General features: G+C 43.9%; 1 protein-coding gene across 5 annotated transcripts in view; it reads right to left on the reverse strand.

Annotated features, from left to right (window-relative positions):
- Positions 1 to 1,907: 1,907 nt before the first annotated feature.
- The window catches only part of LOC118360233 (tyrosine-protein phosphatase non-receptor type 11-like), a 113,587-nt gene continuing 91,311 nt past the window's right edge, over positions 1,908 to 24,183 (reverse strand). For 4 of the 5 annotated variants that reach the window (XM_035739521.2, XM_035739519.2, XM_035739520.2 and 1 more), the window contains exon 16: positions 1,908 to 4,215. The gene's annotated coding sequence lies outside the window, so the exon portion shown is untranslated. Of the gene's footprint in view, positions 4,216 to 8,328; positions 8,401 to 24,183 lie in introns of all 5 variants that reach the window. The other variant, XR_004820829.2, reaches the window with a different exon arrangement.

Genomic DNA, 24,183 nt, shown 5'->3' on the forward strand with positions numbered 1-24,183 from the left:
TATAAAAGCTATAGAAAGACTTTTATTATCCTGTTAGACAGATATGCAAAGTTCTAAGATATAAGTGCTTTAGTTTATTTCCTCCTAAAATAATGCATTTCTTCCTCATGAAAGGAAAATATATGGTTTTATGAAAGGCATGGACATTGATTGGCAAGTCACATTACAGCACACAAGAGCATAACAACAAAAGAGGAGTATAACTGAGTACAGCTAACTAAATATGACACAAGACAATAGTTGCATTATTTGGTCTTTAGCTTTTACCTAAGAAATTAACACATGCAGAAGAAAATCACTTCACATTTCCCTGCTTATAAAGTCAATCTTGTGCTAACTGTCCAAGGACATCAGCAAATCACATTACTACAGCACTCAAGAAGGCACTAAACTATCATTACATAGAGACAGGAATGAGCGGAGATCATATTTCCTTCATTCATTTTTATTAAACTAATTAAATATTTAACGATGTTGTTATTTCTGACCATTTCAATGCATCAGCGCTATATGCCTGGACAGAAGGCGTTTGGGCTGAGTCAGTGCAAGAGGGGGGAAACAGTCTTCATCCAAACACAGGAACAGTCAGTATACCACTACTCAAATCAGGCATATTGCAACCAACTACTTATGTCGACATCATATTCAAGTAAATTTAAAGAGCAGATATAAAATAACTGATATAATTACTGTATACCTCCAAGAACAACAGTTTATCTTATAATTCATAATCATGATGTTATTATCAATGGTGTAATAACACCAAATAGACACACAAACAATAATAATGATCTTATAGAAAACAAAATGCTTCAAAAGAAAATAGGAAACGAAAAGAAAACTTACAACACTGACGGCGTATATGTCGAGCCGACTATCATCATACTGTACTCTTTAAACAGCCAATGGCCATCCTGACAGTCACAGATCACAAGCCCTCAGCTGAAGGACTCAGAAGCCTCAAACAGAATTTCAAGTACTGTGTTAGGGGCTAATTTCCACCGAAGTAAAGTTTTCACTCAGTGAACATTTCTCATAAATAGAAGTTAGGATTCGCCCCTCAATTTCTCACCACAGAACAAAACGTTTGGACCCATAGAGGCAAAGTGAAATACAATACAAAATCATCAACATCATCCTCATCATGATCATCAGTGCAACATAATTAAGAAAACAGAAAGCAAAAAAACTGCACTTTTCATTCATTGGGCAAGATTAGGAGTTCGGCAGGCAGTTGAACGACGGAGAGAGATAATTGCACAAAATGTTCAGTGATCACTTCAGAATAGCATACAACTTCATTTCAAAACAGCTACAGCTACCAGTGATTTCAGAATATACAGTGAGCTGGGAGAGTGACACATTTGTCGTTGTTTGGGCTCTGCACTCCAGCACTTCACATCTGAAATGATATGTGAGGTTAAAGTGCAGACTTCATCCATACCAGGTGAACCATTTAGAAATTACACCACTTTTTTGTACATAGTCCTTCCCATTTTAGGGGACCAAAAGTATTGGGCCAAATTCACTTATATGGTTTGTTTTGGCTGTTTCAGATTATTTTGTGCCCAATAGAAATGAATGGTAAATAATGTATTCTTTCATTTCGGAGTCACTTTTATTGTAAGTGAGAATAGAATGTTTCTAAAAAACTGCTACATGAATGTGGATGCTACCATGATTATGGTAGTCCTGAATGAATTGTGAATAATGATGAGTCAGTAAGTTAGACGCACAAACATGCTAACCTCTCACCATGACAATAACAGGGGAGGTTAGCATTCTGGGGGATATTTGTGTGTCTAACTTTCTCACTTATCATTATTCACGATTCATTAAGGACTATTTTTTTTATTTTTTTATTTTTTATTTTTACCTTTATTTAACCAGGCAAGTCAGTCAACATATTCTTATTTTCAATGACGGCCTGGGAACAGTGGGTTAACTGCCTGTTCAGGGGCAGAACAACAGATTTGTACCTTGTCAGCTCGGGGGTTTGAACTCGCAACCTTTCGGTTACTAGTCCAACGCTCTAACCACTAGGCTACGCTGCCGCCCCTAATCATAGTCATGGTTAAAAGTGCTGGTGTAGAGAGCCAAAACAACAAATAGTGTGACACTGTCCCAATAGTTTTGGAGCTCAATGTAGCATGAATACAATATTGAGAATGACATATCCTACTAGGACTGATTTAGCTTTCTGAAATACAGACATTTTGGCTAAAAGGGAAATACTGAAAATCCATACTTTCAGTATTACTGAAAGTTACTGCATTGGTGTTAGGACGAGCAAGAGACGATGTAGCAAATGCGGCCCTCGTATGTGCTGCCAAGCCTTAGTTAAAAAGGCCTGAACCATGTACAAGTACAGCCCGACTCACACAGCAGGTAACACAACCTCTATGCAGCCAAACAACCGGCTTGTTCAAAAGGATGACATCAATGTGCCGCTGGCTAAATCCAGTGTGAACACCTTCAACATTAGATTTTTATGCAAAATGCTAAGAATAGTTAGAAAGAAGCCACTGCCCATGATGTACATGTATATTTAAAAATATATTACAGAAGGCTCTTTGCTGTGCGGCGCCTCCCTGTTTATGACATCAGTAACGTCGGTTTTTACTCCCACCATCATCAAGCCTGGATTATAGCCATTTTGTAGATTGCTTTTTGGAGATAAATCTATTATTTATTCTTGGGCTGTAGGCCATCTGGCCCAGTAATGTTTGGCTAAAGACTTCAGCGATAGCAGCCCACGTCAGTGAGCCAGGCTAGCATCCTGACTCCTCTCCTGTCCTCTCCCATCTTCTCCTATCTCTCGCTTGGCAGATGTTTAACCCTGCTTATTATGCCATTCGATTAGGATGAAAACCTTTGCAGACTTTCTCTGAGGCCAACGTTGACCTCAAACTATGTTAATTTCCCGCATATAAACCAGGATCTGCAGAGCAAGTGCAGGGCAGAAAATTGTGCTTTTTTTTCAATTCATAACTATGGAATTGGATCATTCTTCCTATGGAGGCAATACCGCACCGCTTTTTCATTACAGAATCACACCAATAATAACAATAAAATAAACACGAATCCATTGAAAGGACACAGATTCAAACGAAATACATAGAAACATTTCATGAGTAAGTCTGGAGAGGAGCTTGTTAATATTGACTGAATAGGCGCTCAGCAACTGTAATGGTGGAATCCCTAAAGTAGATGAGCATGCACGTCTTCTATTGGCACAAGAAATCATCGGTGGGACAGGTGGGACAAACAAGTACATCTCAAATTATATTGAAGAAATACTTCCCTGTACAGAAATGGAAAATATCTTTGTGGCAAATGGAAAATCCCTTTGTCAGTGAGTTGGTGAGTTTTTTTTACCCCAACTCACTGACAAAGGGCCATTGCGAATACCCTGACTTTCCTCGACTTTCAAAATGAAGGTATGAGAGAGGGTTGAGTAAGCTTGTCTGCGCCAGTGCCTCACGTGGTAAAATCGCTCAACACTGCAGTAATGACTGCTGCTAGCAAGAATAGAACATTGCTGAAGTCTTTGATTCAAGTAGATGAGAGCCAGCAGAGAGAGAGAGAGAGAGAGAGAGAGAGAGAGAGAGAGAGAGAGAGAGAGAGAGAGAGAGGAGCAAATTCTGAGAGCGAGAAGAGAAATCTTCTCAATCTTTCTTGTCCCATCCACCTCACGACAGAACACGACAGAGAAAAGCATCACTTAAACATTGATATCGCACAAGAGTACACAATGGTTTGTTTCTTTTCTCGATTTAGTTTGAGTCAACAGAAATAAGCAAAGGACATTTGTTGGGCTGGTGGGATGGTTGATAGATAGGGGATTTGGGTGGTGAGATGGAACAACTGTGGGAGGAGGAAGGGGGTTACAGACATGTCTGTAGACAAGGCACTGTCAGTAAACGGTAGAGCCTGTAGAAGAGACATGAAGTCATGTGGAGGTCATAGAGAGAGAGAGAGAGAGATAGGGGATGGGGGATGAAGATAGAAGGACAAGAGCCCTGCGCTTACACCCCTCTCTCCGTGGAGGGGGGATGCTCCAGACAGCCAGCAGGGCAGCAGAAGGGGAGAGACTAGGAGGTGTCAGGACCTCCACCTTCATCCCAGATAGGGTCCACCGCCAGGGGGTCCGGGGCCAGAGCTCCACAGGTCCCCCATGAATCAGGCGATGGCGAAGAGGCACCTCTGTTGAAACTGAAGCACACACAATGGCACACCGTGTTACACAGAACCACTTCTAATAGAAATGCACACAATAAAACACAACTAATGAATCCTATAATCACTACTCCTTCAGAGTAATGGCGTCGGAGGGGATGGCTTCCGTTTTACAGGCTCCTAACCAAATTGTGCTATTGTGTGTTTATTCGTATTGTTTGTAACTTATTTTGAACATAATGTTGCTGCTACCGTCTCTTAAGACCAAAAAGAGCTTCAAGATATCAGAACAGAGACTAATCACCTCGAACTGGAAGAAGATTTTTGAGTCTGACACGAAGGATACACTGTTGCTCTTGGACCAGGCCCAAATCCCCTTCATTCGCATTAAGAAATGACAGAGATACAAGGGGACAGATCCGGGTGCCTTGTGAGAATTCGTCAGCAAGTGGGTAACTCGCCTCTACCATCCGTTCGATTGGCCAACGTGCAATTACTAGAGAATAAACTGGATGAGCTCCATTCGAGAATATCCTACCAGTGGGATATTAAAACCTGTAATATCTTATGTTTCACGGAGTCGTGGGTAAACGACGACACAGATAATATACAGTTGGCTGGGTTTTTAGTGCATCGGCAGGACAGAACAGCAATGTTTGGTAGGACAAGGGGTGGTAGTGTGTGTCTATTTGTCAATAACAGCTGGTGTGCGATGTCTAATATTAAGGAAGTCTCGAAGTATTCCTCGCCTGAGATAGAGTACCTCATGGTAAGCTGAACACCACACTATCTATATTTTCCGTAGCCATCTATTTACCACCACACTAAAACCGCACTCAGCGAGCTGTATAAGGCCATAAGCAAACAAGAAAATGCTCATCCAGAAGCAGCCCTCCTAATGGACGGGGACTTTAATGCAGACAAACATAAATCTGTTTTCACTTCATTTCTACTATCGTGTGCAACCAGAGGAAAAACAACTATAGACCACCTTTACTCCACACACAGAGACATGTACAAAGCTTTCCCTCGCACTCCATTTGGCAAAACTGACCATAATTCTATCCTCCTGATTCCTGCTTACAAGCAAAAACTAAGCAGGAAGTACCAGTACTCAATACGGAAGTGGACAGATGATGCGGATGCTAAGCTACAGAACTGTTTGGCTAGCACAGACTCAAATATGTTCCGCGATTCATCCAGTGGCATTGAGGAGTACACCACCTCAGTCACTGGCTTCATAAATAAGTGCATCGACGACATTGTCCCCACACTGACCTTACGTACATATCCCAACCAGAAGCCATGGATTACAGGCAACATCCGCACCGAGCTAAAAGAAAAGGGGGAATGCATTCAATTGAAATGTGTCTTACACATTTAACCCCCTTCTGAATCAGAGAGGTGTGGAGGGCTGCCTTAATCGACATCCACGTCTTCGGCGCCCAGGGTACAGTGGATTAACTGCCTTGCTCTGGGGCAGAACGACAGATTTTTACCTTGTCAGGTTGGGCTAAAGGCTAGAGCTGCTGCTTTAAAGGAGCGGGAAACTAATCCGGACATTTATAAGAAATCCCACTATGCAAAGTGTCAATACAGGACTAAGCTTGAATCCTACTACACCAGCTCTGACGCTTGTCGGATGTGGCAGGGCTTGAAAACTATTACGGACTACAAAGGGAAACCCAGCCGCATGCTGTCCAGTGTAGCAAGACTACCAGACGGTCTAAATGCTTTTTGTGTTCCCCCCACGAGGCAATCAACACTGAACCATGCATGACAGGACCAGCTGTTTTGGACGACAGTGTGATCACGCTCTCCGTAGTCGATGTGAGCAAGACTTTTAAATAGGTCAATGTTCACAAGGCCGCAGGCCAGATGGATTACCAGGGCGTGTACTCTGAGCATGCACGGACCAACTGTCAAATGTTTTCACAGATATTTTCAACCTCTCCCTGACCGAGTCTGTAATACCTACATGATTCAAGCATACCACCACAGTCCCTGTGCCCAAGGAAGTGAAGGTAACCTGCCTAAATGACCACCGCCCTGTAGCACACACGTCAGTAGCCATGAAGTGCTTTGAAAGGCTTGTCATGGCTCACATCAACAGCATTCTCCAGGACACCCTAGACCCACTCCAATTTGCATACGCCCCAACAGATCCACAGATGATAATATAATAAATAATATATGCCATTTAGCAGACGCTTTTATCCAAAGCGACTTACAGTCATGTGTGCATACATTCTACGTATGGGTGGTCCCGGGAATCGAACCCACTACCCTGGTGTTACAAGCGCCATGCAATCTCAATTGCACTCCACACCGCCCTTTCACACCTGGACAAAAGGGACACCTATGTGAGAATGCTGTTCATTGACTACAGTTCAGCGTTCAACACCATAGTGCCCAGAAAGCTCATCACTAAGCTAAGGACCCTGGGACTAAACACTACCGCTGCAACTGGATCCTGGACTTCCTGTCGGGCCGCCCCCAGGTGGTAAGGGTAGGCAACAACACATCTGCCGCACAGCTAATCAACACGGGGCCCCTCAGGGGTGTTTGCTTAGCCCCCTCCTGTACTCTCTGTTCACCAACAACTGTGTGGCCAAGCACAACCTGATCACCGACAACAATAAGACAGCCTATAGGGAGGAGGTCAGAGACCTGGCAGTGTGGTGCCAGGACAACAACCTCTCCCTCAATGTCAGCAAGACAAAGGAGCTGATCGTGGACTACAGCAAAAGGAGGGCCGAATTCACAACGGGGCTCTAGTGGAGCAGGTTGGGAGCTTCAAGTTCCTTGATGTCCACATTACCAACAAACTATTATGGTCCAAACACACCAAGACAGTCATGAAGAGGGCACGACAATGCCTTTCCCTCAGGAGATTGAAAATATTTGGCATGGGTCTCCAGATCCTCAAAAAGTTCTACAGCTGCACCATCGAAAGCATCCTGACAGGTAGCATCACTGCCTGGTATGGCAACAGCTTGGTATCCCAACCGTAAAGCACTATAGAGGGTAGTGTGTACGGCCCAGGACATTACTGGGGCCAAGCTTCCTGCCATCCAGGACCTATATACTAGACGGTGTGAAAGAAAGCCCAACAAATTGTCAAAGACTCCAGTCACCCAAGTCATAGACTGTTCTCTCTACTACCGCGCGGCAAGCAGTACCGGAACGCCAAGTCCAGGTCCAAAAGGCTCCTTAACAGCTTCTACCCCTAAGCCATAAAACAGATGAACAATTAATCAAAATGGCCACCTGTACTATTTGCATTGACCCCACCCCCCTTTGTTTTTACACTGCTGCTACTATGCTTAGTCACTTTACCCCTACCTACATGTACCAATTTGTAAGTCGCTCTGGATAAGAGCGTCTGCTAAATGACTTAAATGTAAATGTAAATGTAAAATGTACATATTACCTTGACTAACCTTACCTCGTACATTGACTCTGAACTGGTATCCCCTATATATAGCCCTGTTAATGTTATTTCATTTTGTACTGTTGTTTATTTTGTAAATATTTTCTCAACTCTATTTTCTTAAAACTGCATTGTTGGTTAAGGGCTTGTAAATAAGCATTTCATGGTACCTGTTGTATTCGGCGCATGTGACAAATATAATTTGATTTGATTTACTGATTTGCAAAGTGTTTTTGTGATGTCTTTCCTCGACTGGATTATTTGTGGAACCCATTGACAGAGAAGTATTGGTTATATGTCCATTTCAACTGTCTTGTATCTTATCAAACAGGCATTGCTATGATCTGAAAACTGAGAAATGGGGTTAAATTAATTGGAAAACACTGAACTTTCCGTCTTGTGCTGGAAGAACAAGCATGGACAGCTGCTTGTCTGTAGACACAGAGTTCTTTAATTTTCTAGAAAAGCAAAAGTTTAATCTGGGCTGAGGGTTGAATTCTGTTGAGATTTGATACTTAATTTTTTAAGCGTACCCGAGGAGCCCGTATATGCCACAATGACACAGTTTAACCTGCCTAGGTGTTTCTTGTTGCATCACCAGTTAAAGCCAGTAGGTTATTTTGAAGCTCTTGAAAGGAACATGACAGTATGCAGAAGTGCATCTTGGTTATGATGGTTTATTAACACTTGACAGATGAGAAGACATAACTGCTTACCTAACATCTCTCCATCTGCGCCCGCTCACAGGGTAGCAGAGGATATATCCCAGGCCCACAACCAATGAGGACCTATCAATTAAGACAGTTATAACCAATCACACACATGCATTATTTGATCATGCACTGAACAAATGCATGCACCAATGCACCACGAGCATAATAACACTGTTGTATAAATCAAAGCCAGTGCAGAAGGGAAACCTAAGTGTGGTGACAACAGCTGATCACCTCTCTAGGTTTCTTCCTATGTTTTGGCCTTTCTAGGGAGTTTTTCCTAGCCACCATGCTTCTACACCTGCATTGCTTGCTGTTTGGGGTTTTAGGCTGGGTTTATGTACAGCACTTTGAGATATCAGCTGATGTACGAAGGGCTATATAAATACATTTAATTTGATCACAACAGTGGATATTGCACCAATTTGATTCACACCACTTACATGACAGAAATGCCTTATAGGGTGTTGCTGTATCCAGTTGAAGTCGGAAGTTTACGTACACCTTCGCCAAATACATTTAAACTCAGTTTTTTACAATTCCTGACATTTAATCCTAGTAAAAATTCCCTGTCTTTGGTCAGTTAGAATCACCACTTTATTTTAAGAATGTGAAATGTCAGAATAATAGTAGAGAGAATGATTTATTTCAGCTTTTATTTATTTCTTCACATTCCCAAATGGGTCAGAAGTTTACATACACTCAATTAGTATTTGGTAGCATTGCCTTTAAATTGTTTAACTTGGGCCAAACATTTCAGGTAGCCTTCCACAAGCTTCCCACAATAGGCTGGGTGAATTTTGTCCCATTCCTCCTGACAGAGCTGGTGTAACTGAGTCAGGTTTGTAGGCCTCCATGCTCGCACACGCTTTTTCAGTTCTGCCCACAAATGTTCTATAGGATTGAGGTCGGTGCTTTGTGATGGCCACTCCAATACCTTAAACTTTGTTGTTCTTAACCTCTTCAGACTCTAGGGGCAGTATTTCATTTTTGGATAAAAAGACGTGCCCGTTTTAAGCGCAATATTTTGTCACGAAAAGAGGCTCGACTATGCATGGAATTGATAGCTTTGGAAAGAAAACACTCTGACGTTTCCAGAACTGCAAAGATTTTCACTATGAGTGCCCTAGAACAAAAGCTTCAAGCAAAACCAAGATGTTTCTGCAACCAGGAAATGAACAGGATTTCTGAGGCTACGTTTTGCATTATCTCCTTATATGGCTGTGAATGCGACAGGAATGAGCCTACCCTTTCTATCGTTTCCCCAAGGGGTCTGGAGCATTGTGACGTATTTGCAGGCATATCATTGGAAGATTGACCATAATAGACTACATTTGCCAAGTGTCCGCAGGGTGTCCTGCGTGGAAATTGGTGCGCAAAACTCAGCTGCTGGTATTTTTCCATGGGATTCTGAGAAAAACCATGCTTCCACGAACGGCATATCAATGAAGAGATATTTGACAAAACACCTTGAGGATTGATTCAAACAACGTTTGCCATGTTTCGGTCGATATTATGGAGTTAATTCGGAAAAAAGTTTGACGTTTAGGTGACTGAATTTTCGGTTTGTTTCGGTAGCCAAATGTGTAGTAACAAAACGGAGCGATTTGTCCTACACAAAGAATCTTTCAGGAAAAACTGGACATCTGCTATGTAACTGAGTCTCCTCATTGAAACATCTGAAGTTCTTCAAAGGTAAATTATTTTATTTGATTCCTTTGCTGGTTTTTGTGAATATGTTGCGTGCTAAATGCTACGCTAAATGCTAAGCTAGCCATCAACACTCTTACACAAATGATTGATTTTCTATGGTTCAAAAGCATATTTTGAAAATATGAGATGACAGTGTTGTTAAGAAAAGGCTAAGCTTGAGAGCAGGCATATTTATTTCATTTCATTTGCGATTTTTAGAAATCGTTAACGTTGCGTTATGGTAATGAGCTTGAGGCTGTAGTCACGATACCCGATCCGGGATGGCTCATTTTGCCACAACTATGGAAGTATGCTTGGGATCATTGTCCATTTGGAAGACCTATTTGCGACCAAACTTTAACTTCCTGACTGATGTCTTGAGATGTTGCTTTAATAGATCTACATAAATGTCCTACCTCATGATGCCATCTATTTTGTGAAGTGCTGTCACGACTTCCACCCGAAGTCGGTACCTCTCCTTGTTTGGGCGGCGTTCGGCGGTCGGCGTCACCGGTCTTCTAGCCATCGTCGATACACTTTTATTTTCTATTAGTTTTGTCTTGTTTTCCTACACACCTGGTTTTCATTTCCTCTCATTAATTGTTGTGTATTTAACCCTCTGTTCCCCCCCATGTCTTTGTGTGGAATTGTTTGTTGTAAGTGCTTGTGCACATGTTGACTGGTATGCGTCGGGTTTTGTACCCATGTTGGTTATTTCTTTATGTCATTGGTTTTGCTATGAAACTGCTCCGGCTATTACCTAGTTCTGCTCTCCTGCTGCTGACTTCCCTGCCACCAGTTACGCACCCCTTACAAGTGCACCAGTCCCTCCTGCAGCAAAGCACCCCCACAACATGATGCTGCCAACCCGTGCTTCACAGTTGGGATGGTGTTCTTCGGGTTTGCAAGCCTCACCCTTTATCCTCCAAACATAACGATGGTCATTATGGCCAAACAGTTCTATTTTTGTTTCATCAGACCAGAGGACATTTCTCCAAAAAGTATGATCCTTGACCCAATGTGCAGTTGCAGACCGTAGTCTGGCTTTTTTTATGGCGGTTTTTGAGCAGTGGCTTCTTCTTTGCTGAGCGGCCTTTCAGGTTATGCCGATATAGGACTCATTTTACTGTGGATGTAGATACATTTGTACCTGTTTCCTCCAGCATCTTCACAAGGTCTTTTACTGTTGTTCTGGGATTGATTTGCACTTTTTGCACCTTGCATACTATTATTTGTACAAATGAACGTGATATCTTCAGGCGTTTGGAAATTGAAGCAGACTTGTGGAGGTCTGCAATTTCTTTCTGAGGTCTTAGCTGATTTATTTTGATTTTACAATGATGTCAAGCAAAGAGGCACGGAGTTTGAAGGTAGGCCATGAAATACATCCACTATCAGAAGCTTCTATAACCATGACATAATTTTCTGTAATTTTCCAAGCTACTGTATTTAAAGGCACAGTCAACTTAGTGTATGTAAACTTCTGAACCACTGTAATTGTGATACAGTGAATTATAAGTGAAATAATCTGTCTGTAAACAACTGTTGGAAAAATTACTTGTGTCATGCACAAAGTAGATGTCCTAACCGACTTGCCAAAAGTTTGTTAACAAGACATTTGTGGAGTGGTTGAAAAACAAGTTTTAATAACTCCAACCTAAGTGTATGTAAACTTCAACTGTTTATTCAGAGCCACATCCCTGTAATGAATAGAGAAGATCTCATGTTAAGTGTTATTGAAGCATTGTGGAGGTCTGGTGTGCTCCCTCGCCAGCCTCTAGAAGACCAGGCTGCTAGTTATGGCGTACACCTGTCACCATCGTTACGCGCACCTGCACGTCATCAGACTCACCTGGACTCCCATCACTTCCCTGATAACCTTCCCTATGTATGTCACTCCCTTTGGTTCCTTCCCCAGGCGTTATTGTTTCTGTTTCATGTCTGTGTGCTGTTAGTGTTTCTTGTTTTGTATTATGTTACCTTTATTTTATTAAAACACTCACTCCCTGAACTTGCTTCCCGACTCTCAGCGCACATTGTTACAGTGGAAGTAGGTAAACCTACCTCATCTAAAGCCCACTCTTTGAGGGTGCAGCTACGGGCCACCAAGTGCTAATAGTCAGTATGTAGATAATGTATGAAATGCTTGATAGAGTATGTGATGTAAACAGGTCTACTTTCTTGGGGACCTGAATATTGACTGTTTTTCCATTAAGGTGTCCGCTCGAGAAGAAACTTCTCACTAACTAGTGCCTATAACCTGGTTCAGATTATTAATCAACCTATAATGGTATTTATAAACACTACAGGAACTATATCATCCACAAGTATTGATCACATTTTTACTAAGACTGTAGAACTTTGTTCTAAAGCTGTATCCATACCCATTGGATGCAGTGCTCACATATAGTGGTTATATCCAGGAAAGCCAAGGTTCCAAAAACTGGGCCTAAAATAGTATATAAGAGATCATACAAAATATTAAGCTGTGATTTATGTGGACGATGTTAAAAATATTTGTTGGTGTGATGTGATTAATAAGGAGCATGCACACGTGGCAAATGAAAATTACTGATAAACATGCAGCTGTTAAGAAACTGACTGTTAGAACTACAGTATTACGGCTCCAGGGATCGATGAGAAATTGAACAAGTCTGCGGTTGAAAGAGATGGGGCAAAAGGAGTGGCATATAAGTCTGTCTGCACATCTGAATGGCCAACTTTAATTGACTGAAATACAGTACCAGTCAAATGTTTGGACACACCTACTCATTCAAGGGATTTTCTTTATTTGTACTATTTTCAACATTGTAGAATACTAGTGAAGACATCACAACTATGAAAAAACACATTGAATCATGTAGTAACCAAAAAAGTGTTAAACAAATCAAAATATACTTTATATTTCAGATTCTTCAAAGTAGCCACCCTTTGCCTTGATTACAGCTTTGCACACTCTTGAGCAGTATCAGCAGGACATTAGGCTATTTCGACCCTACAGGTGGATATGTTATATTTTGCCCCATTGGGCTCCCGAGTGGCGCAGCGGTCTAAGACACTGCATCCCAGTGCAAGAAGTGTGACTCCAGTATCTGGTTTGAATCCAGGCTGCATCGAATCCGGACGTGATTGGGAGTCCCATTGGGCGGCGCACAATTGGCCCAGCGTCGTCCGGGGTAGGCCGTCATTGTAAATAAGAATTTGTTCTTAACTGACTTGTCTGGTTAAATAAAACAATGTGGCTAACATTTATTTGTGTTTATTACTATACTCTATGTTGTGTGATGGTATATCATGGCTGAGTTGTGCCTCTCTGCAGCATTCTACTGTCTAATACCTATGAAAGAATGCTGTTAAATCGACTACAGCTCAGCCTTCAACACCATAGTGCCCTCCAAGCTAATCACTATTTTCAGGGCATGGGTCTGAACCCCTCCCTGTGCAACCTGGTCCTGGAATCCCTTACAGGCCGACCCCAGGTGGTGAAGGTAGGCAACAACACCGCTGCCACGCTGATCCTTAACACGGGGGCCCAAACAGGGCTGCGTGTTAAGACCTATCCTGTATTCCCTGTTCACCCATAACTGTGGCCACACACCTCTCCAACTCAATCATCACGTTTGATGAGATGCCTTGGCAGACTGCTGGCAGGAAAATAACCTCTCCCTCAATGTCAACAAAATGAAGGAGCTGGTCATGGACTACAGGAGACAGCAGTGCAGAGGGTGAAAAGCTTCACATTTCTTGGCCTGCACATCACTGAGGACCTGAAATGGTCCACACGGAAGGTGTGGAGAAGAAGGCGCAACAGCGCCTCTTCAACCTCAGGAGGCTGAAGATATTTGGCTCCTGACCCTCACAAACTTCTACAGATGCACCATTGAGAGCTCTGTGCTATGGGCCGCCCACTCCTGCATCAGCGCTGCGGGCTAGCTCTGAGCTATGGGCCGCCCACTCCTGCATCAGCGCTGCGGGCTAGCTCTGAGCTATGGGCCGCCCACTCCTGCATCAGCGCTGCGGGCTAGCTCTGAGCTATGGGCTGCCCACTCCTGCATCAACGCTGCTACTGCTTCTAAAATCGCTCCCAGCTGCACCCTCAACATCATGGGCCTATTATCCTGTTCTGCCTAAGACATTACACTTGGTTGAAATGCTGAGATTGTGGAGCCTACAAGAGTTCCTGCAGTAATTGCCAATATGGTCCAGTAGATATGCTGGTTATCCAACCTGCATTGCAATTTGAAATATAATTCTGTTATATAGCTGCATGTGATTGGCTGGGTCATAGGTAGAATATCCTCATGTACCAAGAAGATCGCTCATCCTGCCTCAGCGAGGCCACTTGACGGTGCATCTATATTCCAGGTGGTTGGCTGTGTTCATAGGTAGAATATCTTCATGTACCAAGAAGATGCATCCTATATTGCATCTATATTCCAGGTGGTTGGCTGTGTTCATAGGTAGAATATCTTCATGTACCAAGAAGATCGCTCATCCTGCCTCAGCGAGGCCACCTGATGGTGCATCTATATTTCAGGTGGTTGGCTGTGTTCATAGGTAGAATATCTTCATGATCCAAGATGAAAGCTGATCTTGGCTCAGCGAGGGCATCCGGCAGGACGTCACTATGGCAAGTGCGTTCATACCACTGGAGGCTGCTGAGGGGAGGTCGGCTCAAAATAATGGCTGGAATAATGGCTCCTGTGGTTCATACTACTTATGGTTGCCTATTTAGATAGGATATTTCCCATGTAGTAAGATGCCTCATTGAGGGTAACCGGCGTTGCGTCAAATGAGAAATTGTCATATGTCTGCATTAACTCATGCTACAGATAGTTAGTATTCACACACAGGCCTAGTCGGCATTCATGTAATGGTACAATGACTTTCGCTGGTCTATTGACAGCTCTTAAATGGCGTATTATGCCATACACACAGTTAATCATCTGGCTGTTTTGGGGGATTTGGTATAGCATATCGTGCTCCCTGCCTGTAGTCATTTTATAATTTTTCTATGACGGTTCGCTCTGGCAGTGAGCTACCCTGAAGGAGCACATTTACATTTACATTTAAGTCATTTAGCAGACGCTCTTATCCAGAGCGACTTACAAATTGGTGCATTCACCTTATGACATCCAGTGGAACAGCCACTTTACAATAGTGCATCTAAATCTTTTAAGGGGGGTGAGAAGGATTACTTTATCCTATCCTAGGTATTCCTTAAAGAGGTGGGGTTTCAGGTGTCTCCGGAAGGTGGTGATTGACTCCGCTGTCCTGGCGTCGTGAGGGAGTTTGTTCCACCATTGGGGAGCCAGAGCAGCGAACAGTTTTGACTGGGCTGAGCGGGAACTGTACTTCCTCAGTGGTAGGGAGGCGAGCAGGCCAGAGGTGGATGAACGCAGTGCCCTTGTTTGGGTGTAGGGCCTGATCAGAGCCTGGAGGTACTGAGGTGCCGTTCCCTCACAGCTCCGTAGGCAAGCACCATGGTCTTGTAGCGGATGCGTGCTTCAACTGGAAGCCAGTGGAGAGAGCGGAGGAGCGGGGTGATGTGAGAGAACTTGGGAAGGTTGAACACCAGACGGGCTGCGGCGTTCTGGATGAGTTGTAGGGGTTTAATGGCACAGGCAGGAGCCCAGCCAACAGCTAGTTGCAGTAATCCAGACGGGAGATGACAAGTGCCTGGATTAGGACCTGCGCCGCTTCCTGTGTGAGGCAGGGTCGTACTCTGCGGATGTTGTAGAGCATGAACCTACAGGAACGGGCCACCGCCTTGATGTTAGTTGAGAACGACAGGGTGTTGTCCAGGATCACGCCAAGGTTCTTAGCGCTCTGGGAGGAGGACACAATGGAGTTGTCAACCGTGATGGCGAGATCATGGAACGGGCAGTCCTTCCCCGGGAGGAAGAGCAGCTCCGTCTTGCCGAGGTTCAGCTTGAGGTGGTGATCCGTCATCCACACTGATATGTCTGCCAGACATGCAGAGATGCGATTCGCCACCTGGTCATCAGAAGGGGAAAGGAGAAGATTAATTGTGTGTCGTCTGCATAGCAATGATAGGAGAGACCATGTGAGGTTATGACAGAGCCAAGTGACTTGGTGTATAGCGAGAATAGGAGAGGGCCTAGAACAGAGCCCTGGGGGACACCAGTGGTGAGAGCGCGTGGTGAGGAGACAGATTCTCGCCACGCCACCTGGTAGGAGCGACCTGTCAGGTAGGACGCAATCCAAGCGTGGGCCGCGCCGGGAGATGCCCAACTCGGAGAGGGTGGAGAGGAGGATCTGATGGTTCACAGTATCGAAGGCAGCCGATAGGTCTAGAAGGATGAGAGCAGAGGAGAGAGAGTTAGCTTTAGCGGTGCGGAGCGCCTCCGTGATACAGAGAAGAGCAGTCTCAGTTGAATGACTAGTCTTGAAACCTGACTGATTTGGATCAAGAAGGTCATTCTGAGAGAGATAGCGGGAGAGCTGGCCAAGGACGGCACGTTCAAGAGTTTTGGAGAGAAAAGAAAGAAGGGATACTGGTCTGTAGTTGTTGACATCGGAGGGATCGAGTGTAGGTTTTTTCAGAAGGGGTGCAACTCTCGCTCTCTTGAAGACGGAAGGGACGTAGCCAGCGGTCAGGTATGAGTTGATGAGCGAGGTGAGGTAAGGGAGAAGGTCTCCGGAAATGGTCTGGAGAAGAGAGGAGGGGATAGGGTCGAGCGGGCAGGTTGTTGGGCGGCCGGCCGTCACAAGACGCGAGATTTCATCTGGAGAGAGAGGGGAGAAAGAGGTCAGAGCACAGGGAAGGGCAGTGTGAGCAGAACCAGCGGTGTCGTTTGACTTAGCAAACGAGGATCGGATGTCGTTGACCTTCTTTTCAAAATGGTTGACGAAGTCATCTGCAGAGAGGGAGGAGGGGGAGGGGGAGGAGGATTCAGGAGGGAGGAGAAGGTGGCAAAGAGCTTCCTAGGGTTAGAGGCAGATGCTTGGAATTTAGAGTGGTAGAAAGTGGCTTTAGCAGCAGAGACAGAGGAGGAAAATGTAGAGAGGAGGGAGTGAAAGGATGCCAGGTCCGCAGGGAGGCGAGTTTTCCTCCATTTCCGCTCGGCTGCCCGGAGCCCTGTTCTGTGAGCTCGCAATGAGTCGTCGAGCCACGGAGCGGGAGGGGAGGACCGAGCCGGCCTGGAAGATAGGGGACATAGAGAGTCAAAGGATGCAGAAAGGGAGGAGAGGAGGGTTGAGGAGGCAGAATCAGGAGATAGGTTGGAGAATATAATAATAATAATAATAATATATGCCATTTAGCAGACGCTTTTATCCAAAGCGACTTACAGTCATGTGTGCATACATTCTACGTATGGGTGGTCCCGGAATCGAACCCACTACCCTGGCGTCACAAGCGCCATGCTCTACCAACTGAGCTACAGAAGGTTTGAGCAGAGGGAAGAGATGATAGGATGGAAGAGGAGAGAGTAGCGGGGAGAGAGAGCGAAGGTTGGGACGGCGCGATACCATCCGAGTAGGGGCAGTGTGGGAAGTGTTGGATGAGAGCGAGAGGGAAAAGGATACAAGGTAGTGGTCGGAGACTTGGAGGGGAGCAGAGCCTAATGTCAAGATTATACATTGTAACCTTTCTAATAAATGCTTAAAGTTACATGTGTTGTTTTGTTTATGAAATAAAACAAAGCCGACACAGAAGGGAAACCTGGGTGTGGTGGCAACAGCTGATCACAACAGCGGATATTGCACCAATTGGATTCACACTCTACCTTCATGCAGCCTATTTAAGTTGGCCAGTTCTACACATCCTTCCCCGATGATGGCTGTCACACACGCTGGTGTGTCTTGCTGCCATTAGCGTTGCTGCCTACTAGTTAGTCGCTATACCTGCTGTTTTCTGAAATCCCACCACCAGCCTCCACCTGTCTTGGTTCTGTTTCTTCCTTCAGGGGATTTGGTACAGCACCGCCTGTAGTTGTTTGATCATCTTTATATGACGGTTCACTCTGGCGGTGAGCTACCCTGAAGGAGCAGAGCATAGTGCCAAGACTATGCATCGTAATATTTTCTAATAATTTAATAAATGTATACGTCGTGTTTCCTTTCAGAAATGATCTCATACACAATATTACCCTCACCCCAACCCGTGTTTTTCACATAGCGGCTCTACACTCTTACAAAATAGGGTTCTTTGGGGTTCTACATAGAACCTTAGGTTCTTCAAAAAAAAATGTATTTGTCACATGCGCCGAATGCAACTTGTGTAGACCTTACAGTGAAATGCTTACTTAATTACTCTAACCACCGGTGTCGAGGTAATTATGTACATGTAGGTAGAGTTATTAAAGTGGCTGTGCATAGATAATTACAGAGAGTAGCAGCAGTGTGTGTATGTGTGTGTGTGTGTGTGTGTGTGTGTGTGTGTGTGTGTGTGTGTGTGTGTGTGTGTGTGTGTGTGTGTGTGTGTGTGTGTGTGTGTGTGTGTGTGTGTGTGTGTGTGTGGGACGGGGGGCAATGTAAATAGTCTTGGTAGCCATTTGATTAGCTGTTCAGGAGTCTTATGGCTTGGGGATAAAAGCTGTTTAGAAGCCTCTTGGACCTAGACTTGGCACTCCGGTACCACTTGCCATGCGGTAGCAGAGATCAGTCTATGACTAGGGTGGCTGGGGTCTTTGACAATTTATAGGGTCCTTCCTCTGACACCGCCTAGTATAGAGGTCCTGGATGGCAGGAAGCTTAACCCCAGTGATGTACTGAGTCATATGCACTACCCTCTGTAGTGCCTTGCGGTCGGAGGCCGAGCTGTTGCCTTACCGGGCAGTGATGCAACCCGTCAGGATGCTCTCGATGGAGCAGCTGCAAAATCTTTTGAGGATCTGAGGACACATGCCACATTTTTTCTGTCTCTTGAGGGGGAATAGGTTTTGTCATGCCCTCTTCACAACTGCGTTGGTGTGCTTGCACCCTGTTAGTTTGTTGGTGACGTGGACACTAAGGAACTTGAAGCTCTCAACCTGCTCCACTAGAGCCCCGTCGATGAGAACGGGGCCGTGCTCAGTCCTCCTTTAGTCCTGTAGTCCACAATCATCTCCTTTGTCTTGATCACGTTGAGGGAGAGGTTGTTGTCCTGGCACCACACTCCCAGGTCTCTGATCTCCTCCCAATAGGCTGCCTTTTCGTTGTCTGTGATCAGGCCTACCACTGTTGTGTCATCAACAAACATAATGATGGTGTTGAAGTCGTGCTTGGCCGTGCAGTCATGAGTGAACAGGGAGTACAGGAGGAGACTGAGCACGCACCCCTGAGAGGACCACATGTTGCGGATCAGTGTGGGGGATGCGTAGTTACCTACCCTCCCCACCTGGGGGCGGCCTGTCAGGAAGTCCAGGATCCAGTTGCAGAGGGAGGTGTTTAGTCCCGGGTCCTTTGCTTATTGATGAGCTTGGAGGGCACTATGGTGATGAACGCTGATCTGTAGTCAATGAATAGCATTCTCACATGAGTGTTCCTTTTGTCCAGGTAAGAAAGGGCTGTGTGGAGTGCAATAGAGATTGTATCATCTGTGAATCTGTTGGTGCGGTATGCAAATTGGAGTGGGTCTAGGGTTTCTGGAATAATGGTGTTGATGTGACCCATGACCAGCCTTTCAAAGCATTTCATGGCTACAGATGTGAGTGCTACGGGCGGTAGTCAATTGGGCAGGTTATTTGCTTTCTTGGGCACAGGGACTATGGTGGTCTGCTTGAAACATGTTGGTATTACAGACTCAGGTAGGGAGAGTTTGAACATGTCAGTGAAGACACTTGCCAGTTGGTCAGCGCATGCTCGGAGTAACCGTCCTGGTAATCTGTCTGAGCCAGTGCAGTACAATTCGATCTTAGTCCTGTATTGACACTTTGCCTGTTTGATGGTTCGTCGGAGGGCAATGCGGGATTTATTATAAGCTTCTGAGTCCCACTCCTTGAAAGCGGCAGCTCTACCCTTTAGCGAATGTTGCCTGTAATCCATGGCTTCTGGTTGGGGTATGTACGTACGGTCACTGTGGGGACGACGTCATCGATGCACTTATTGATAAAGCCAGTGACTGATGTGGTGTACTCCTCAATGCAATCGGAAGAATACCAGAACATATTCCAGTCTGTGCTAGCAAAACAGTCCTGCATCTGCTTCATCTGACCACTTTTTTATATACTGAGTCACTGGTGCTTCCTGCCTTAATTTTGGCTTGAAAGCAGGTATCAGGAGTTATGGTCAGATTTGCCAAATGGAGGGCGAGGGAGAGCTTTGTATGCGTCTCTGTGTGTGGAGTAAAGGTGGTCTAGAATTGTTTCCCCTCTGGTTGCACATTTAACATGCTGATACAAATTAGGTAAAACTGATTGAAGTTTCCCTGCATGGTCCTGATCTGCATGGAGGTATGGGCCAAAATACCAGCAACAGTGTGTTAAAACCTTGTGAAGACTTACAGAAAACGTTTGACCTCTGTCATTGCCAACAAAGGGTATATAACAAAGTATTGAGATAAACTTTTGTTATTGACCAAATACTTATTTTCCACCATAATTTGCAAATAAATTCATTAAAAATCCTACAATGTGATTTTCTGGATTTTTTTCTTTTTCATTTTGTCTGTCATAGTTGAAGTGTATCTATGATGAAAATTACAGGCCTCTCTCATCTTTTTAAGTGGGAGAACTTGCACAATTGGTGGCTGACTAAATACTTTTTGCCCCACTGTATATATATATACACACACACTACCACTGGTGGAACCATGTCTTGTCTTATGCAGCTGTATGACCCAATGGGTGAATATGGTTAAAGCTTTACTAATCGTCCATGAGTTTTACTTGGTTCATTTAGAACTGGGAACCATAATGTTTGACATTGTCTTACCTTGTCTGTTGATCATGTCAATGACAATAAATGAAAAAAAAATATTATTTTGTCCATTATTTAGTTGTTTATTCAATTATATTCTATGCTCAAAATATCACTATTTAATAGTAGTAGCCATAATTCATTAATGGCACCACGCAGGGTTCAATATGGAACCATTTGGGTTAATTTATTTAACTACGTAAATCAGTTAATTAAGAACCATTTTTATTTATACTTTTTTTTTTTTACAATGATGGCCTAATGGGGAACAGTGGGTTTACTGCCTTGTTCAGGAGCAGAACGACAGAACGTCAGCTAGGGGATTCGATCCAACAACCTTTCGGTTACTGGTCCAACGCTCTAACCACTAGGCTACCTGCCGTCTCAAAATTGATCGAATACATTTTTCTTTCTCATCCATCTACACACAACAGGGAAGCATGTTTTTCTAAATGTGTGCAAAAATGTATTGAAAATTAAAAACACATACCTAATTCACATGTATACATGTATTCAGTGTAGAAGCACCTTTGGCAGAAATTACAGCTGTGAGACGTTCAAGGTAAGTCTCTAAGAGCTTTCCACACCTGGATTATGCAACATTTTCCCATTACTCTTTAAAAAATTCTTCAAGCTCTATCAAATTGATTGTTGATCATTGCTTGACAAACACTTTCAGATTTAAGTCAAAACTGTAACTCGGCCACTCAGGAACACTAGGCTACATGCATGTCCCCAGTCCACCTGGCTGTGCTGCTGCTCCAGTTTCAACTGTTCTGCCTGCGGCTATGGAACCCTGATCTGTTCACCTGACGTGCTACCTGTCCCAGACCTGCTGTTTTCAACTCTCTAGAGACGGCAGGAGCAGTAGAGATACTCTGAATGATCGGCTATGAAAAGCCAACTGACATTTACTCCTGAGGTGCTGAGCGGTTGCACCCTCGAAAACAACTGTGATTATTATTTGACCATTCTGGTCATCTATGAACATTTGAACATCTTGACCATGTTCTGCTATAATCTCCACCCGGCACAGCCAGAAGAGGACTGGCCACCCCTCATAGCCTGGTTCCTCTCTTGGTTTCTTTCTAGGTTCTGGATTTTCTAGGGAGTTTTTCCTAGCCACAGTGCTTCTACACCTGCATTGCTTGCTATTTGGGGTTTTAGGCTGGGTTTCTGTACAGCACTTTGTAACATCAGCTGATGTAAGGAGGGCTTTATAAATACATTTGATGGATTTATGACAGCCTAACCTAGCCAAACACTAACCTGAACGACACTGGGCCAATTGTGCGCCGCCCCCAGGGACTCCCAATCACAGCCAGTTGTGATATATCCTGGAATCGAACAAGGGTCTGTAGTGACGCCTCTAGCACTGAGATCCAGTGCCTTAGACCGCTGCGCCATTTAGGTTCTTCATTGAAGAAGAGCCTCTAAGGTTCTGATCAAAGAACCTTATAAAAGGGTTATCCAGTATATATAACTTTATGGGTTCCATGAAGCAAGTAATAGAACTCTTTTTGGTTCTATAATCAAAAAATAATTCTGAGAGTGTAGCATTTTTTTTTCAGTTGTAGAGGGGTAAATCTGATTCAAATGTTGAGGTTAACTATTCTGTTTAACTTCTATAACCCCTTGACCGCCACATCTTCTGTATGTTGTATTTTATGTTATGTAAGCCGTTTTTATGACGCAAAGGACATTTATGTCAAAACAGACAATAAAATGCTTTCTTATCCATCTTATCGTAAAGGCTTCTTCGCCCATAATGATTATTCACTGGGGAGGCAGGTGCCATACATGTACCACAACCAGGTGGTTAGAGCGTCGGGGCAGGAACTGAAAGGTTGCTAGATCGAATCCCTGAGCTGACAAAGTAAAAATTTGCTGTTCTACCCCTGAACAAGACAGTTAACCCACTGTTCCTAGGCCGTCATTGTAAATACGATTTTTTTCTTATTTAACCTCTTACTCCTACCCGACATGCAGGCGTCCCATCTAGACATCTGGAAATGCAAATGCACTACGCTAAATGCTAATAGCACTCGTTAAAACTCAAACGTTCATTACAATACACATGCAGGGTACTGAATTAAAGCTACACTCGTTGTGAATCCAGCCAACAAGTCAGATTTTTAAAATGCTTTTCGGCGAAAGCATGAGAAGCTATTATCTGATAGCATGTAACACCCCAAAAGACCCGCAGGGGACGTAAACAAAATAATTAGCATCTTTGTTCTTCTTTGTTGGCACTCCTAGATGTCCCATAAACATCACTATTGGGTCTTTTTTTCCGTTTAAATCGGTCCATATATAGCCTAGATATCGATCTATGAAGACTGTGTGATCAAGGAAAAAAACATCCTTTTTTAACGCAGCGTAATTTTTTTAAATTAAAAAAGTCGACGATAAACTTTCACAAAACACTTCTAAATACTTTTGTAATGCAACTTTAGGTATTAGTAAACGTTAATAATCGATCAAATTGATCACGAGGTGATGTATATTCTATAGCTGTACGTCTGGAAATAATATCCGGGTAAATCTCAACCAAAATATCCGGTTGGAGACCGGAAGAAATGCGCTGCCTCGTGTCCGTTTGACCAAGAAACAAATCTTAGGCAAATGACAAGACTGTTGACATCGTGTGGAAGCTGTAGGTATTGCAACCTCGGCCCCATTTAATGTGGTTCACATTCAACAATGGGTTCAAGTGGTGCATGGATATATTTTCACATTTTCAGTGATCAGATTTTCCTGTGCTTTTCGATGAAACGCGCGTTCTGTTATAGTCGCAGCCGTGATTTAACCAGTTTTATAAACGTCTGAGTGTTTTCTATCCACACATACTAATCATATGCATATACTATATTCCTTGCATGAGTAGCAGGGCGCTGAAATGTTGCGCGATTTTTAACAGAATGTTCGAAAAAGTAGGGGGTCGACTTAAGAGGTTAAATATATATATATATATACACTGCTCAAAAAAATAAAGGGAACACTTAAACAATTAAATGTAACTCCAAGTCAATCACACTTCTGTGAAATCAAACTGTCCACTTCGGAAGCAACACTGATTGACAATACATTTCACATGCTGTTGTGCAAATGGAATAAACAACAGCTGGAAATTATAGGCAATTAGCAAGACACCCCCAATAAAGGAGTGGTTCTGCAGGTGGGAACCACAGACCACTTCTCAGTTCCTCTGCTTCCTGGCTGATGTTTTGGTCACTTTTGAATGCTGGCGGTGCTTTTACTCTAGTGGTAGCATGAGACGGAGTCTACAACCCACACAAGTGG

The sequence above is a fragment of the Oncorhynchus keta genome, chromosome 27, assembly GCF_023373465.1.
Source record: "Oncorhynchus keta strain PuntledgeMale-10-30-2019 chromosome 27, Oket_V2, whole genome shotgun sequence".
NCBI lineage: Eukaryota > Metazoa > Chordata > Actinopteri > Salmoniformes > Salmonidae > Oncorhynchus > Oncorhynchus keta.